General features: G+C 39.6%; 1 pseudogene across 1 annotated transcript in view; it reads right to left on the bottom strand.

The window, feature by feature from the left end:
• Positions 1-204: 204 nt before the first annotated feature.
• LOC118527338 (nucleoplasmin-2 pseudogene) overlaps positions 205-15,028 on the bottom strand; it is a 128,663-nt pseudogene continuing 113,839 nt past the window's right edge. The window contains exon 3 of the transcript XR_013441768.1: positions 205-1,975. The product of XR_013441768.1 is annotated as a nucleoplasmin-2 pseudogene (transcript). The remainder of the gene's footprint in view (positions 1,976-15,028) is intronic.

Raw genomic sequence — 15,028 nt, 5'->3', positions numbered from 1 at the left:
TAGTTAAAAAATAAATTGTGACCAACTCTTGATGGTTTTACTGCTGAGTTCCACAAAACCTTCAGACAGCTGCCTGGATCACCCTTATATTACTGTTTTCAGCAGCAAATGGGAGAAAGGTGAAATAGCCAAGTCAATGAAAGAAAAGTATTAGCAGCATTTTGAAAGACAAGAAGGAGACTTTAAAAACTGGAGGTTCTTTGCATCACACACCCAAGTAAGTAATGCAGTTGTTTTTTTTTTTAATTGAGATAAAATCCACATAACATAAACTAACCATTAACTTTTTTTTGAACTTTTTTTTATTATGTTATGTTAATCACCATACATTACATCATTAGTTTTTGATGTAGTGTTCCATGATTCATTGTTTGCATATAATACCCAATGCAACCATTAACTTTTAAAAAAATGTAAAATTCATTGCCTTGAGTGCATTCACTTTGTTGAGCAATCATTACCTCTAACTAGATCCAAGACATTTTTCTTACCCTAAAAGGCAATCTTGTATCCACAGAAATGCAGTTTTGCCGAAATACTGTGAGAAAAACAAGCAAAAGAGAAGAAAGTAGAACAAATGGCAAGGAGTAGCTACTTAATGAACTTAAGAGAAACAAAATATTAAAAAAAACTTATTTAACAAATGTTTTGCTAAGACCTTATAATGTTTAATATATTGTGCGAAGGGATGGATACTTGTAAAAAAAATTTTTTCTGGCAAAGCGAACTTTATTGTGGCCCCGAGGCCACTGCTCTTCTCTCCAGGTCCTGCTAAAAGAGGATAGTTAGGGGTAAGGGGCTCTTTTATGGTCCCACCAACACCTCCATCACAGTCCGACCCAGATGGAGAGCAGCCCAGGTGGGGGGACATCTTGGGTCCGCAGCATACCCTGAGGAAGGTCCATTCACAGACCCTGTCTTGGTCACTGTGGCTGCAGGCCTTCCTGGCTCCTCATTTCTTGGATCCTGGCTTTTTAGGTCTGAGTGTGGGTTTGACCTTTCTCACAGGGCTGTTGTCTTTATGACTGAATCTCACTGCTTCTCTGCTTTTTCCACTTCTTCTTTTCTTAGCAATGCTTGTCTGCTTCTGGGGCACCAGCTTCTTGACTTGCTGGACAGGGGCCTCCTCCTCCAGGAACGCATCTACATCGACATCATCTTCTTTCTCCTCCTTCTCCTCCTCCTATTCCTAGGATAGATCCGAAATGTTCTAACATTCCTGGCCACTCAAGAACACAGGTCCAGAGCCACCCTGGAGCTGGAAAGCGACTGGAGGAGAAAGCTCACAACCCATTATGATGACCATGGATGGGACAGAGGCCTGAAGTGGGGTCATGGTGATGGGCTTCATCTTCTTGTCCTCTGGGCTTGCTGGGGGCAGAATCCCCATGACATTCATTTCCTCTTTGGCATTCTCCCCCAAGCAAATCATACTAAGCAACAGCTCATAGTTCTGCTTCGCTTCTTTCTGGGGTTTGAAGGTCCAAGTCTACTTCTTGTTTAGCTCACAGCCCCACAGCATGGCTGCTACAACCTTTTTGGCTGTGCTGTTACTACTGCTGCATTAGGATGTGGGAGGTAGCAAAAATGAATACAATCTAGCTTTTGTCTTCAAACAAGCTTGTAGTCTAATGACGAATTTAGACATGTAATCAAATGGTATAGGTAAGTGAAAGAAAAGGGACTAGAGAGAGAAGGGTTAAGATACCAAAGGAAGGTCATAGGAAGACCACTTGCTCTGTTTAAAGAAGAGTCTTGTGCATGGACCAGTGATGGTTTTTTCTTTAAGACTATGAAGTGCAGAAAATTGCCAGGTAAACTGTGGAAATAGCTAAAGATTTAGAGGGGCCTCTGAACTGAATCTTCATTCTCCAGGTAAAAATGAGGAAAGAAAGGGGCTAATTAAGGCTTCATGTTTTTGTCTTTATGGTGTATAGATCCTGTCACAAGAAAGTGCAGGCCAAATCCAGGAAACCTGGGGGGTGGGGGGAGATGTGAAAAGAAGCTGTCGTTAGGCAATTTACAGCTATAATGGCATCATTTAGAAAAAAAAAGAGCATTTAAAATATATAAAAAATAAACAAGATGAACAAGTATGGATGCTAACAAAATAAAAGTGGGACGTAAGGAGGAATGTGGGGGTTGAGGATCTAAAAAGTATGATAGGAAATTATCAACGGCCTCTTAAAGGAGATGTATACCTATAAAAGAATAAATAACAAAACCAGGTATGAAAATAATCTTTCAGGGCCTACAGGAAATAAAAGAATAAATATAATAAATAAGGCTTATATTAAATATAATATAAAACAGAGATAACTTACAAAATGTCTTAACAAACAGTGGTTCTACAATAAAAATATTCAGGATGGGGCAGCAACTACCATTACTTGGGCCATAACTAAATATTTTTGGAGTCACTCAGCCAAGACTAGGGGAGAGGAAGAGGTGAATTATAGTTTTAAAGAAAAAACATATGGGTCTTATTCAGAGGAAGGAGAAAGATGAGGAACAAATCACTATCTTGAAAATAAAGACTCAGAAAGCAGAAACATGAGGAACTATGGCTATGTAAAAAGTCAGAAGAATTGGACATATATGGGTAAAATACATTAGAAAGAGGAGGGTGAAGCAAATAGAGTTGACAGAGAACTCCATAGCATTTAGAAGACACGGAATGTTCTTGCTTTCGTGATGGATGAACAGTTATAAATAGGTGTAAATATGTTTAGAAATAAAACATGAGAATTGAGTTAATGAGGGTAAATGTGCTTGAACAATTATAAGCCAATATACAAATGAAAGGTTTTATTTCACTGTAAGGTAGCAGCTGTGTGCTTTCATATTCAGCCCGGACAAGGAGGGAAGAAGCATTTAGCAGATCTCTTGCTCAGTTACCATAAAACCCAGTGACCACTGAGAGAGCAAGTGTGCTGAAGACTATGCCTCTCAATGACTGCCATCTCTCCGCTCTGTGGCTAGATAAATTTCTGGAAAACCTCTTTGTTGTGCAATCTTCGATTGGTATTTTTATAAAATTGAGATATAATTCACATACCATAATGTTCAGCCCTTTTAAAAATGTACAGTTTAGTGGCTTTTAGTATATTCCCAAAGTTGGGTAACCATCACCGCTCTCTACTTCCAAACATTTTCATCAGCTCCAGAAGAAACCCCCTATCCATCAGCAGTCACCCTTATTTCCCCGCCCTCCAGCTGCAGGCAGCCAATAACCCACCTTCTGCCTCCAGGCATTTGCCTGTTCTGGAAACTCCATACAAATGGAACCATACAATAGATGGCTTTGGTGTCTGGCTTCTTTCACTAAACATAAAATTTTCAAGGTTCATCCATGTTGTAGCAGGTATCAGTCCTATTTATGACTGAATAGTATTCCTTTGTATCAGTGTACCGCATTTTAACTATTCGTCAATGCATGGACATTTCCAATTATTATTTTTCTTTCCTTTAATTTTTTCAAGTTTGTTGATATTTGGTAATTAATTTGACATTCAAATAGATATATTTCAAGTAGGTGATGTGGAAGCCTTAAGATTAATTTCAAGATACAGAATTTGTCTAAAAATTGGCAAACATCACCCAAAGTATAGAAATGAATAAAGTGGTTTTTATATATATATACATATATAATATACATTATATATAATTATGTAATTGCTTAATATATGTTACATTATATATTTTATAGATATGTATATTTATATATACATAACCACTTTAGTATATGGATGTATATATTATGAGCACTGTCTTGTGACCAGTCATCTGACTGCCCCCACTTAGGTGCAGATCTTCCATTGAGTGGCTACTCTTTGCCCCCTCCCCCCAAAAAACCAAGGCCATGACTTTTCTCAATGGCCCACATGTAGCAGTACTTCAAATGAATCTTTTACCTCACTGAACTAAAGCTTATATGTACCATCTGCAGAGTTAGTGTTGATCTTTCTCATAGAGTTGCGTCAGCTTTATCAAACATTTGAACATCACAGTACACAAATTCATGTGGACCTAAACCACCTCTGAAAGCTGACTACAGCACAATGCTTGAAGCAAGGGAACTGGATTTTAATTACTTGCTACACCTGTAGTTTAAGTTATTGTATCTTCCTCATTTTTCTTTTTTTCCTAATTTTTCTCACTGAAATGAGATAAGCTGAGAAATTATGACATAGAGATAAAGACTGATAGATACATACATAGCTAATAAAAAAAGTGAAGAAATTTCACAATTTAAAAAAAATGCCCCATGAGTGGTTCTAATTGGGTTGAAGGAGTTTGGATAAGTTCAAATTTCCATGATACCTCTGATATTATTTATTCATTGAACTGTGGAAAAACTATGTGCCAGGTACCTTGAGGGGTATAAATATGGAACAGATATTCTCTGACCTCATGAAACTGATTATCTGGTAAGGAAGATAAGATAACAACATAAATATCTATAATATAGAGTACAAAGTGATAACTGTTATGAAAGAGATGCAGATAAGTTGCCACAGGAATTCAGAAATAAGAGGTTGACTGCAGTTGAGAGAGACCAAGAAAAGCTGGGAGCAGAATCTTGGCCATGAACGTTAGGTGTAAGTAGAATCGGAACAGGTGGAAACAGGAAGAAAGAACAAGCAGGACAAAGGCATAGGGCCAGAGCATCTGTGGACATGGAAATAAAGAGCAGGAAGATTCAAAGTCGGCGGTAAAGGGTGTAATGGGCCACAAGGATGGGAAGCTAGGTTGAGTCAGATGGTACAGAAAGGACTTTGCCACGAGGAGCTCACAGTTTATATTGTGGTAAACAGAGAGCGATTCAGGTTTTTGAGCAGGAAAGTAACGGGAGAAGGGCCATACTTGGGATTAATCTGGAAACCCATGTATAAACTCACGTGAAAAGGGAAGGGAAGAGGCCAGGTATGAGTCGGAAGGAGGAGCATAAAGGAAAGAAACATTATGAAAACAGAACTGAAGAAATGTTTCATATTCCTGTTAGCAATTTGTATTCCAGGAAACTAAATTCTGTAAGGTTAATATAGAAACAAGCCTTTGACTGGCAACAATACCAGTCACTTATACCCAAAGGTACACAGAAAATTACCCCAGCTCTCTATAAAGAAGAAATCTATAATATCAATAGCCTCTGAGAGTCTTCTCAAGGCAAAACTGTCTTTCAAATAGTTGATCCTTCATTAGGACTCTGCAGGGAGACTTCTCTTAATCTAGAGGTTAAGGAATGCAGCACTCTACCCACAGAACTCTGTGCTAGTCACAGAACTCTGTCCAATTTGCCTGCCTCCAATATGACCAAGAGTTAGACTGAGCCCCATTGTGGGAACTGACTTGTCCAAGGTGACACACCTGGTCAGGGCTCACATCTCCTGATCTCTGCCCCCACCCCCTAACATTCTACTATGGATGCTCTGGGTTGGCTAGAACTGAAGTATCAAAACTAAAGTGACTCTTTTAGTTTGCTTGGGCTTAACAAGTTGGTTTCAAATAAATAGCAATCAAGAAAAAAAGTATGGCTCTACTAGAAAATTAAAAATCTGCAGGGTATTGCTATCTAGTTGGAATACTGACATACCACACGCCTTGCTCATTAGGTATATCATAAAAGACCGAGTTAAATGCAGTGAAGCAACTGCTTGACTTTTTTGGGAAAATTCTGGTTACTCAGGGGAAATTCCTTAGGTCTTACAGATACTTGTGGTCTCCAAACTCCCAAACCTTTGTGGGGTATGTATGTGTGTGTAGAATAACAAATATGTTTTTAATAGACTTCAATTTGTGATTTCAGAAAGTAACTGAAAATCTGCAGCCTATAGTCATTGCAGAAATGAAAGAAAAGGGCATCAATCTCTCAAAATTCTGGCAGGATAGGAGTGGCTGTTTCCAAGATCCTTTTTCCTTTGCAATAAACTGTCCACTGGTGCCAAAGAACAGCTCATCAGCAATGTTGTTTCATTTTATAGGGATGTTTTGAGAGAGGGGGAAAAAATTAGGAATGTATGATGTGATTTTTTAAACCTCATGTCCCAAAGCCTATAATAATCTTCCTGTTTTTTATTTTAAAAAGGGAAACCAAATGTTCGAAATCTGATATTTGTGTCTACAGTGTTCACTGCAGGCACATTACCTTAACTTTATCACAAGAAGCAACATGTAGTTTCTTTAAATGTTGCCAAGACAGAAAAACAAAAAGTCATAGATTCCCTTAAGGACTCAGTGTTTTCCTACGTGTAATTTACACATAGCAACAGCCATAACTACAAAATCCCATTTCCCTAGCTCTCCGGGGGCGGGATTCATCCTCTATATACACTAGATCAGGGTGTCCTGATCTAGGGCACACAGGATGCCTGTGTGCTCCAAGAACACTTCTCTCAGCTGCCAAATGGTGTCCACGCCTCTCCTTGCCTGATACAAGCAGCTGCCAATCCTCAAGCCGTGTCATCACTGCCCACCACAGGTACTGCCACCACTGTTGGCAGGGGCTGACGTGTGCAAGGAGGCCTCCGAGTCCCGAAGTCTAACTTCCAGCACATCACAGGATGCCAGAGCTGCCCACACTACTGCCCCTGGCACCAGTATTCATGCCATGGACAGGTTGCACTCCTCGTGTCCTAAGAAGATGAGCAAAACCAGTTCCTTTAGCCTTTGCTAGATCTTCTGTTACAGCCACCCTGGAGTCACAGGGCTCAGGTACAGATTAGGGAGATGCTTGACAGCTATTTGTTGAAAGAATGAATGACTCCACCAGGCTGGGCTGCAGTCTGAGTGACAGACACCGTGATGTACTCAGACACGTTCAACCACATCTGTTGCCCTTCATGCAACCTCCGTACCTTGGTTCTTTCTTCCACTGGGATTAGTTCCTGGAGGCGACTTAACTTGTCTTATAAATAGAATTCCAGAAGGCCTATCCCAACCGGACTCCAGGCATGCCCAGATAGGTTTGAATCCTGGAGAGGATAAAACTTAGGTTCAACATACTGTCTTTCTCTATCTTAGAAAAAGGAAATACAGACATAGTTGTACAAATTCATTTGATTCTCATCAGGAGTTATAAATTGGTAGCCTATGGCCAAATCTGGCCAGAAGATCTTTCTTTTTTGTTTTAAACCCACATGTTAAAAAAAAAAAAAAAGAATTAGAATACATATAGATCAGTGGTTCTCATACATGAATGTGGCTCAGAATCAAGCTTGTTAAAACTCAGGTTACTGGGCTCCACCCCAGAGTTTCTGACTCAGTAGATCTGGGGTGGGGCCTGATCGTTTGAACTTCTACCTAGTCCCTGATGTGTCTGATCTGAACCTACTCTGGTTCTCAGTTAGGGGTTAGGGGCTCTATAGTTTTTCCAGACCCTACCACCAGGCCCCATTGTATTTCATCGGGCCTACCTTATTCATTTGTATTACCTGCCTGGCCTTTGAGTTTGAAAGCTCTATGAATCTTAATATTTCGGATGAAAACCTCTTTTTAGCCTAACTCACAGAGATGATTGTATTACCCACATTGTTTCATTTGTAATACTTGGTGTATCTATGATCTTACAACAAAATGCTCAGTAAATGGTATTTTTACTACTCAAGTTCTATTATTATTATTGATATTATTATTATTATGGCTACTATTGGCACTTGATCGTTCTTGAGATTAGCACCACCTCTTTCCTCTGCACATAGATTTGCTTGAGATCAGCTCAGTCCAGAAGTGGGAAATGAGAAAGGCCAGAATGCTTATGAAAAATGAGAAAGCAATTTAGTTTTGTCTATTTGTTTTATCATGTCACTTTTAGAAATAAATAGTTATGGGGTGCCTGGGTGGCTCAGTCGTTAAGTGTCTGCCTTCGGCTCAGGTCATGATCCCAGGGTCCTGGGATCGAGCCCCGCATCGGACTCCCTGCTCTGTGGGAAGCCTGCTTCTCCCTCCCCACTCCCCCTGCTTGTGTTCCCTCTCTTACTGTGTCTCTCTCTGTCAAATAAATAAATAAAATCTTAAAAAAAAGAAATAGTTATTTTTCAAGCATATATGTATTTGAATTTTTAATCTGTACCTTTGTTAAAGATCAAATGTTGCCTGAACATCAAATACTGAACATGGTCATTGCTATAAGCACAGTAATAAGTGAGGGCAATTTAAACCTCTCATAAAGAATAAACATTTATACATTTTAATTTTTTAACTTATTGAAGTGTAACAGATAAATAGAAAGGTACATACATCATAAGTGTGCAGCTCAATGAATTTTCACAAACTGAACTCAAGCATCTAACCAGCACCCAAAGCAAGAAATAAAGAGCACCAGCTTCTGGAAACTCCCTCATGCTCCTTTCATAATTTTAACCCCGAGGGTAACCACTCTCCTGACTTCTAACATCATAGTTTCATTCTGCTTGTTTTTATAATTTATCAGATGGCCTAGATTGTGTCTGGCTGATCAACATTATGTTCATGAGATTAATTCACATTGTTGTTTACAGTTATAGTTTGTTCATTCTCATTTCTATACAGTATTCTATTATACAATATGATAATGTATCCATTCTACTGTTCATTGGCATTTGGGTCATTTACATTTTGAGGATATTACAAAAAAATGCTGCTACAAACATTTTCATGTCTGTCTTTTGCTGCACATGTATATGCATTTCTATTAAATATATACCTAGGAGGAGAATGGGTAGGTCGTAGGGTATGTGTATGTTTAACTTTAGAAGAGACTGCCAAACAGATTTCCAAAGTGGTTTTACCAATTCATATTTCCATTAGAAATGTATGAAAGTTTGAATTTCTCCCCATTCCCACCAACACTCTGAATTTCACTTGTCATTTAAAAGAATAGAGCTACCATATGATCCAGCAATTGCACTACTGGGTATTTACCCCAAAGATACAAAAGTAGGGACCCGAAAGGGTACGTGCACCCCGATGTTTATAGCAGCAATGTCCACAATAGCCAAACTGTGGAAAGAGCCAAGATGTCCATCAACAGATGAATGGATAAAGAAGATGTGGTATATATATACAATGGAATATTATGCAGCCATCAAAAGGAATGAGATCTTGCCATTTGCAACGACGTGGATGGAACTGGAGGGTATTATGCTGAGCAAAATAAGTCAAACAGAGAAAGACATGTATCATATGACCTCATTGATATGAGGAATTCTTAATCTCAGGAAACAAACTGAGGGTTGCTGGAGTGGGGGGTGGGGTGGGAGGGATGGGGTGACTGGGTGATGGACACTGGGGAGGGTATGTGCTCTGGTAAGTGCTGTGAATTGTGCAAGACTGTTGAATCTCAGATCTGTACCTCTGAAACAAATAATGCAATATATGTTAAGAAAGAAAAAAAGAAGAAGAAGAATGTAGCAGGAGGGGAAGAATGAAAGGGGGAAATCGGAGGGGGAGAAGAACCATGAGAGACGATGGACTCTGAAAAACAAACTGAGGGTTCTGGAGGGGAGGGGGGTGGGAGGATGGGTTAGCCTGGTGATGGGTATTGAGGAGGGCACGTTCTGCATGGAGCACTGGGTGTTATGCACAAACAATGAATCATGGAACACTATATCTAAAACTAATGATGTAATGTATGGGGATTAACATAACAATAAAAAAATTTAAAAAAAAATAAAAAATAAAAAAAAAATAAAAGAATGATAGGCCTGCCTAGATTGAAGTCATTGGTGTTTTCATTTGATTTGTATGCATCTCAAGTTCACTGTACAACTTCTATCACTTTCAAGGGATCAAGGCATAAATCTTTGTTTAATAAATGATCGGGCTTCACAACCAATTTGTAAATAGATACCTTAAGTTAGTGAATTTGCTATCTAAGTGAATTTCCCTCCTGTCATGTATCATCTAGTTTGTTTTTAAACCACAGAGTATATTCTGTATGGGAAGATAGGGTTATTCTCTGTTTGCAGCTGTAATGTAAATGTGTAACAAACAGTACTTCCCATTTGGTGACTGACAGCTCTTTGGAGTAACTCATCCAGCAGGTGATGCTCTTTTTGAACCACAATTTCTATAAGTTCAAGACCTCAGTCTAGGAAGTCAGAGATTTCTGGATAGTGTCTGTCCACAGGGAAGAAAATTGGTATTTTCTGGCCAAAGATCAACTCTAATGATCAGTAAAAGGTTTCTCATATCATGCAGTCCCTCTTACTTTGCTGTAAGCTGATCCTTCAAAAACACTGAAACAAAGCACTAATATGGACACCTTTTGTGGTGCCATCAAGGACTAGAGAACCAGTCTCAGTCCCCTGGGACCCTCTCTTTCTCCCCACCACCCCCACAGGTTGGTTTTCTCCCCAGAATCTCGGATAACCAAGTGTTAAAAATAAACATTTTATTTAATTCTTTAATTGGGCAGGAAATGGCCTTAGGAGAATCAAGGGTTTTTGTATTTCACTATACTTAATGTTTATTTATTTGTTTGCCTTCTTTGAGTGATTTTTGGCTTCGATACATTGCATTTTAAATTTTGTTGGTTCACCTGGGTAATTATACTATTTACACTTTTTTTTCTCTTAAAACTTAAGGGCTTAACAGTATAACTTTTCATTCCCTATTTGTCACTTTTAACCAGAAGCTAGAGAAGTAGAAAATCATTGTCTTGGATGATTTTATTAAAGAATAACAACTTCGATTTTTTTTTAAAAAGATACATCCTCATTTAAAAAATTCAAGCGATTAAGGAAAGCACAACAAATAAAGCAATAAATACTTCTTACCACTCAGAAAATGACCATTACTAACCTTAAATGAATATTATTTCAGACATCTCTCTATGCCTATATACGAATGAAAATTTAGACAAACAGAAAGATAAATAAATGATATTATTAAAACTGGATCATACAACATCTGGTGGTTAATAAAAAAATTATTAATTTTAACAAAAGAAAAGCAAGCCAAATAATATAGAATAACTGTTGATAAATTTTTCATCACATTTCAGGCATATTTTAGAGAATGTGATAATGTGTGCTTGAGTTTGTCTCCGTTGCAATCTCTAACTCTTTGCTAAACCTAGAGGAATGTCTTGATTGCACATGCAGCAATATTAGTCTCCTTGATCTCTAATAGTTCATCTTGTAACATGCATGTAACTTATGTGCAATGTGTGTTTTTGTCAGTAGCCTGTAAAAAGATAAAATGGAAAGAAATAAAAAAGGGAAAGAGGAATAGGAAAGAAGGAGGGAAGGGAGGGAAGCAGGGAGGAAAGTTTCTATTTCAATGTCTTTATTCCAGTTTGTCAATTTAGCGGTCCTCAAAGTGCCTTGTAACTTGTAGATGATGCCCACTGAGCATTGCATGGAGGATCAAGTGTTTTGTTAAGCAGGTCTGGCCTTCCTACTCCATTATGGAATAGGTCCAAAATACCATTATGGTCTGGTCACATCAGAGTCTATGGTGACCTCTCTGATCCAAATCCTCTCACTAATGATGTAGTTTGCACTAAAAGTCTGGTTTTGTTCAATTTATTTTATGCAGCCTTATTGTGATGAGGCTTTTATCTACAAAATTCTAATGAGGTTATCTTTAGATTAACAACACAAAATTTGAGAGCAATGGTAGCGAGCAAAAAAGACCTGTACAAGATGACATAAAAATGTTGATCTAGGGGGAAAGATGGCAGAGGAGTAGGGGACCCTATTTCAACTGGTCCCCGGAATTGAGCTGGATATCTACCAGACCACTCTGAGCACCCACGAAACCAGCCTGAGGTGTAAGAAGATCTGGATCTCTACAAGCAGAATATCACACGCGGTTGGGTTTGAGGTACGAAGCGGGGAGCCGTGATTCTGCAGGCAGATATCGGAGGATAAACGGCAGCGGAAGGGTGCCTGGCCATGGGGATCCTACACCGCCGGTGAGTGACAGCCTCCCTCGCTGTGGACGGGGCGCAGACTCGCAGACCGGTAGCAGCGGGGAATGGACTTTAGGGCAGCCCCCGGGGCAGAAACCGGAGTGGTGGGGTCGCGCCTGCAAACTGGGAGCGGCTGGCCATTTTAGAAGCACAAAGGGCAGAGACGTGCCCTGACCTGGAGGCAGGACTGGGAGCGCTGTGGAGGGGTGCACAACCCAGGACGCTGCAGTTTATAGCAGCACGGACAGAAACAGAGACAGTGTGGCCTGGAGAGCTCACTGAAGAACAGACTGCGATCTCTCTGCTCTGAGGCAAGAGGGTTGGAAATAGTCTCTTCTGCTCTGACTCGTGGAAGAGACATGGAAAGCCGCCAGGGAAAGCCGCCAGAGAACAAAAGCCCCAAAAACTGATTCCCACTGAGCCCATCCCCCGCCGCAGGGGTGCAGGGCAACTCCGCCCAAACAGGGTTGCCTGAGTAACAGCATGGCAGGCCCCTCCCGCAGAAGACAGGCTGGGAAAACAAGAGGCCAGCAACCCTAAGGTCCCAAGAAAACAGGTGCATCTTGCTTGGGTTCTGGTCAATAATTTGGACTCTATACATTCCTCAAACACCCATCAACAGAATGACGAGGAGGAGGAACCCCCAAAATAGAAAAGACTCAGAGATTATGACTTATGCTGCAGATTTACAAATAGATGCAGATATAACCAAGATGTTGGAGATGGAATTCAGGCTAGCAATTGTGAACAATGGCTAGAATGGAGAAATCAATTAATGGCAACATAGAGTCTCTAAGGGCAGAAATAAAAAGTGAATTGGCAGAACTTAAAAATGCTATCAATGAGATCCAATCCAATCTAGATAATCTAACAGCTAGGGTAACTGAGGTAGAAGAGAGAATAAGCGACCTGGAAGACAATATAATAGATAAAAAGGGAAGAGAGGAGGCCAGGGAAAAACAACTCAGAATCCATGAAAATAGAATCAGAGAAATAAGTGACACCATGAAGCGTTCCAATGTCAGAATAATTGGAATCCCGGAGGGAGTGGAGAGAGAGAGAGGACTAGAAGATGTATTTGAGCAAATCATAGCTGAGAACTTCCCTAATCTGGGGAATGAAACAAACATTTGAGTCCTAGAGGCAGAGAGGACCCCTCCCAAGATCAAGGAAAACAGGCCAACACCCCGGCATGTAATAGTAAAACTTGCAAATCTTAGAACCAAGGAAACCATCTTAAGGGCAGTTAGGGGGAAGAGATTCCTTACGTACAGAGGGAGGAACATCAGAATAATGTCAGACCTATCCACAGAGACCTGGCAAGCCAGAAAGGCCTGGCAAGACATATTCAGGGTACTAAACGAGAAGAACATGCAGCCAAGAATACTTTATCTGGCAAGGCTGTCATTTAGAATGGATGGAGAGATGCAGAGCTTCCACGACCGGCAGAAACTGAAAGAATATGTGACCACTAAGATGGCCCTGCAAGAAATATTAAGGGGGGTTCTATAAAAGGAGAAAGACCCCAAGAGTGATCTACAACAGAAATTTACAGGGACAATCTATCAAAACAACGTCTTCACAGGCAACATGATGACAATTAATTCATATCTTTCAATAATCACTCTCAACGTGAATGGCCTAAACACTCCCATAAAATGGCACAGGGTTGCAGATTGGATAAAAAGACAGGACCCATCCATATGCTGTCTACAAGAGACTCATTTTGAACCTAAAGATACATCCAGACTGAAAGTGAAGGGATGGAGATCCATCTTCCATGCCAGCGGACCTCAAAAGAAAGCTGGGGTAGCAATTCTTCTATCAGACAAATTAGATTTTAAGCTAAAGTCTGTACTAAGAGACACAAAAGGACACTATATCATTCTTAAAGGGTCTATCCAACAAGAAGATCTAACAATTGTAAATATCTATGCCCCCAATATGGGAACAGCCATCTACATAAGCCAACTGTTAACCAAAATAAAGAGTCATATTGATAACAATATGTTAATTGTAGGAGACCTCAATACTCCACTCTCAGCAATGGACAGATCATCTAAGCAGAAAATCAATAAGGAAACAAGAGCTTTGAATGATCCATTGGACCAGATGGACCCCATAGATATTTACAGAACAGTCCACTCTAAAACAACAGAATACTCATTCTTCTTGAGCGCACATGGAACTTGCTCCAGAATAGACCATATAGTGGGTCACATTCAGGTCTCATCTGATACCAAAAGATTGAGATTATTCCCTGCATATTCTCAGACCACAATGCTTTAAAACTGGAACTCAATCACAAGAAAAAATTTGGCAGAAATTCAAACACTGGGAAGCTAAAGACCACTCTGCTCAAGAATGTTTGGGTCAACCAGGAAATCAAAGAAGAACTTAAACAATTCATGGAAATCAATGAGAACAAAAACACATCGGTCCAAAACCGATGGGATACTGCAAAGGTGGTCCTAAGGGGGAAATACATAGCCATCCAAGCCTCACTCAAAAAAATAGAAAAATCCCAAATTCACCAACTAATTCTACACCTTAAAGAACCAGAGAAAAAGCAACAAATGATACCTAAGCCACACATTAGAAGAGAAATAATTAAAATTAGAGCAGAAATCAATGAATTAGAAACCAGAAACACAGTAGATCAGATCAACGAAACTAGAAGTTGGTTCTTTGAAAGAATTAATAAGATCAATAAACCACTGGCCAGACTTATCCAAAAGAAAAGAGAAAGGACCCAAATTAATAAAATTATGAATGAAAGGGGAGAGATCACGATTAACACCAAGGAAATAGAAACAATTATTAGAAATTATTATCAACAACTATATGCCAATAAACTGAGCAATCTGGATGAAATGGAGACCTTCCTGGAAACCTATAAGCTGCCAAGACTGAACAGGAAGAAACTGACAACCTGAATAGGCCAATAACCAGTAACGAGATTGAAGCAGTGATCAAAAACCTCCCAAAAAACAACAGTCCAGGGCCTGATGGATTCCCTGGGGAATTCTACCAAACATTCAAAGAAGAAATAATACCTATTCTACTGAACCTGTTTCAAAAAATAGAAACAGAAGGAAAACTTCCAAACTCATTCTATGAGGCCAGCATTAC

Source organism: Halichoerus grypus, chromosome 10, assembly GCF_964656455.1.
Source record: "Halichoerus grypus chromosome 10, mHalGry1.hap1.1, whole genome shotgun sequence".
NCBI classification, from domain to species: domain Eukaryota; kingdom Metazoa; phylum Chordata; class Mammalia; order Carnivora; family Phocidae; genus Halichoerus; species Halichoerus grypus.
The sequence above is the reverse complement of the archived record's forward strand: the minus strand, read 5'-3'. Positions and strand labels throughout refer to the sequence as shown.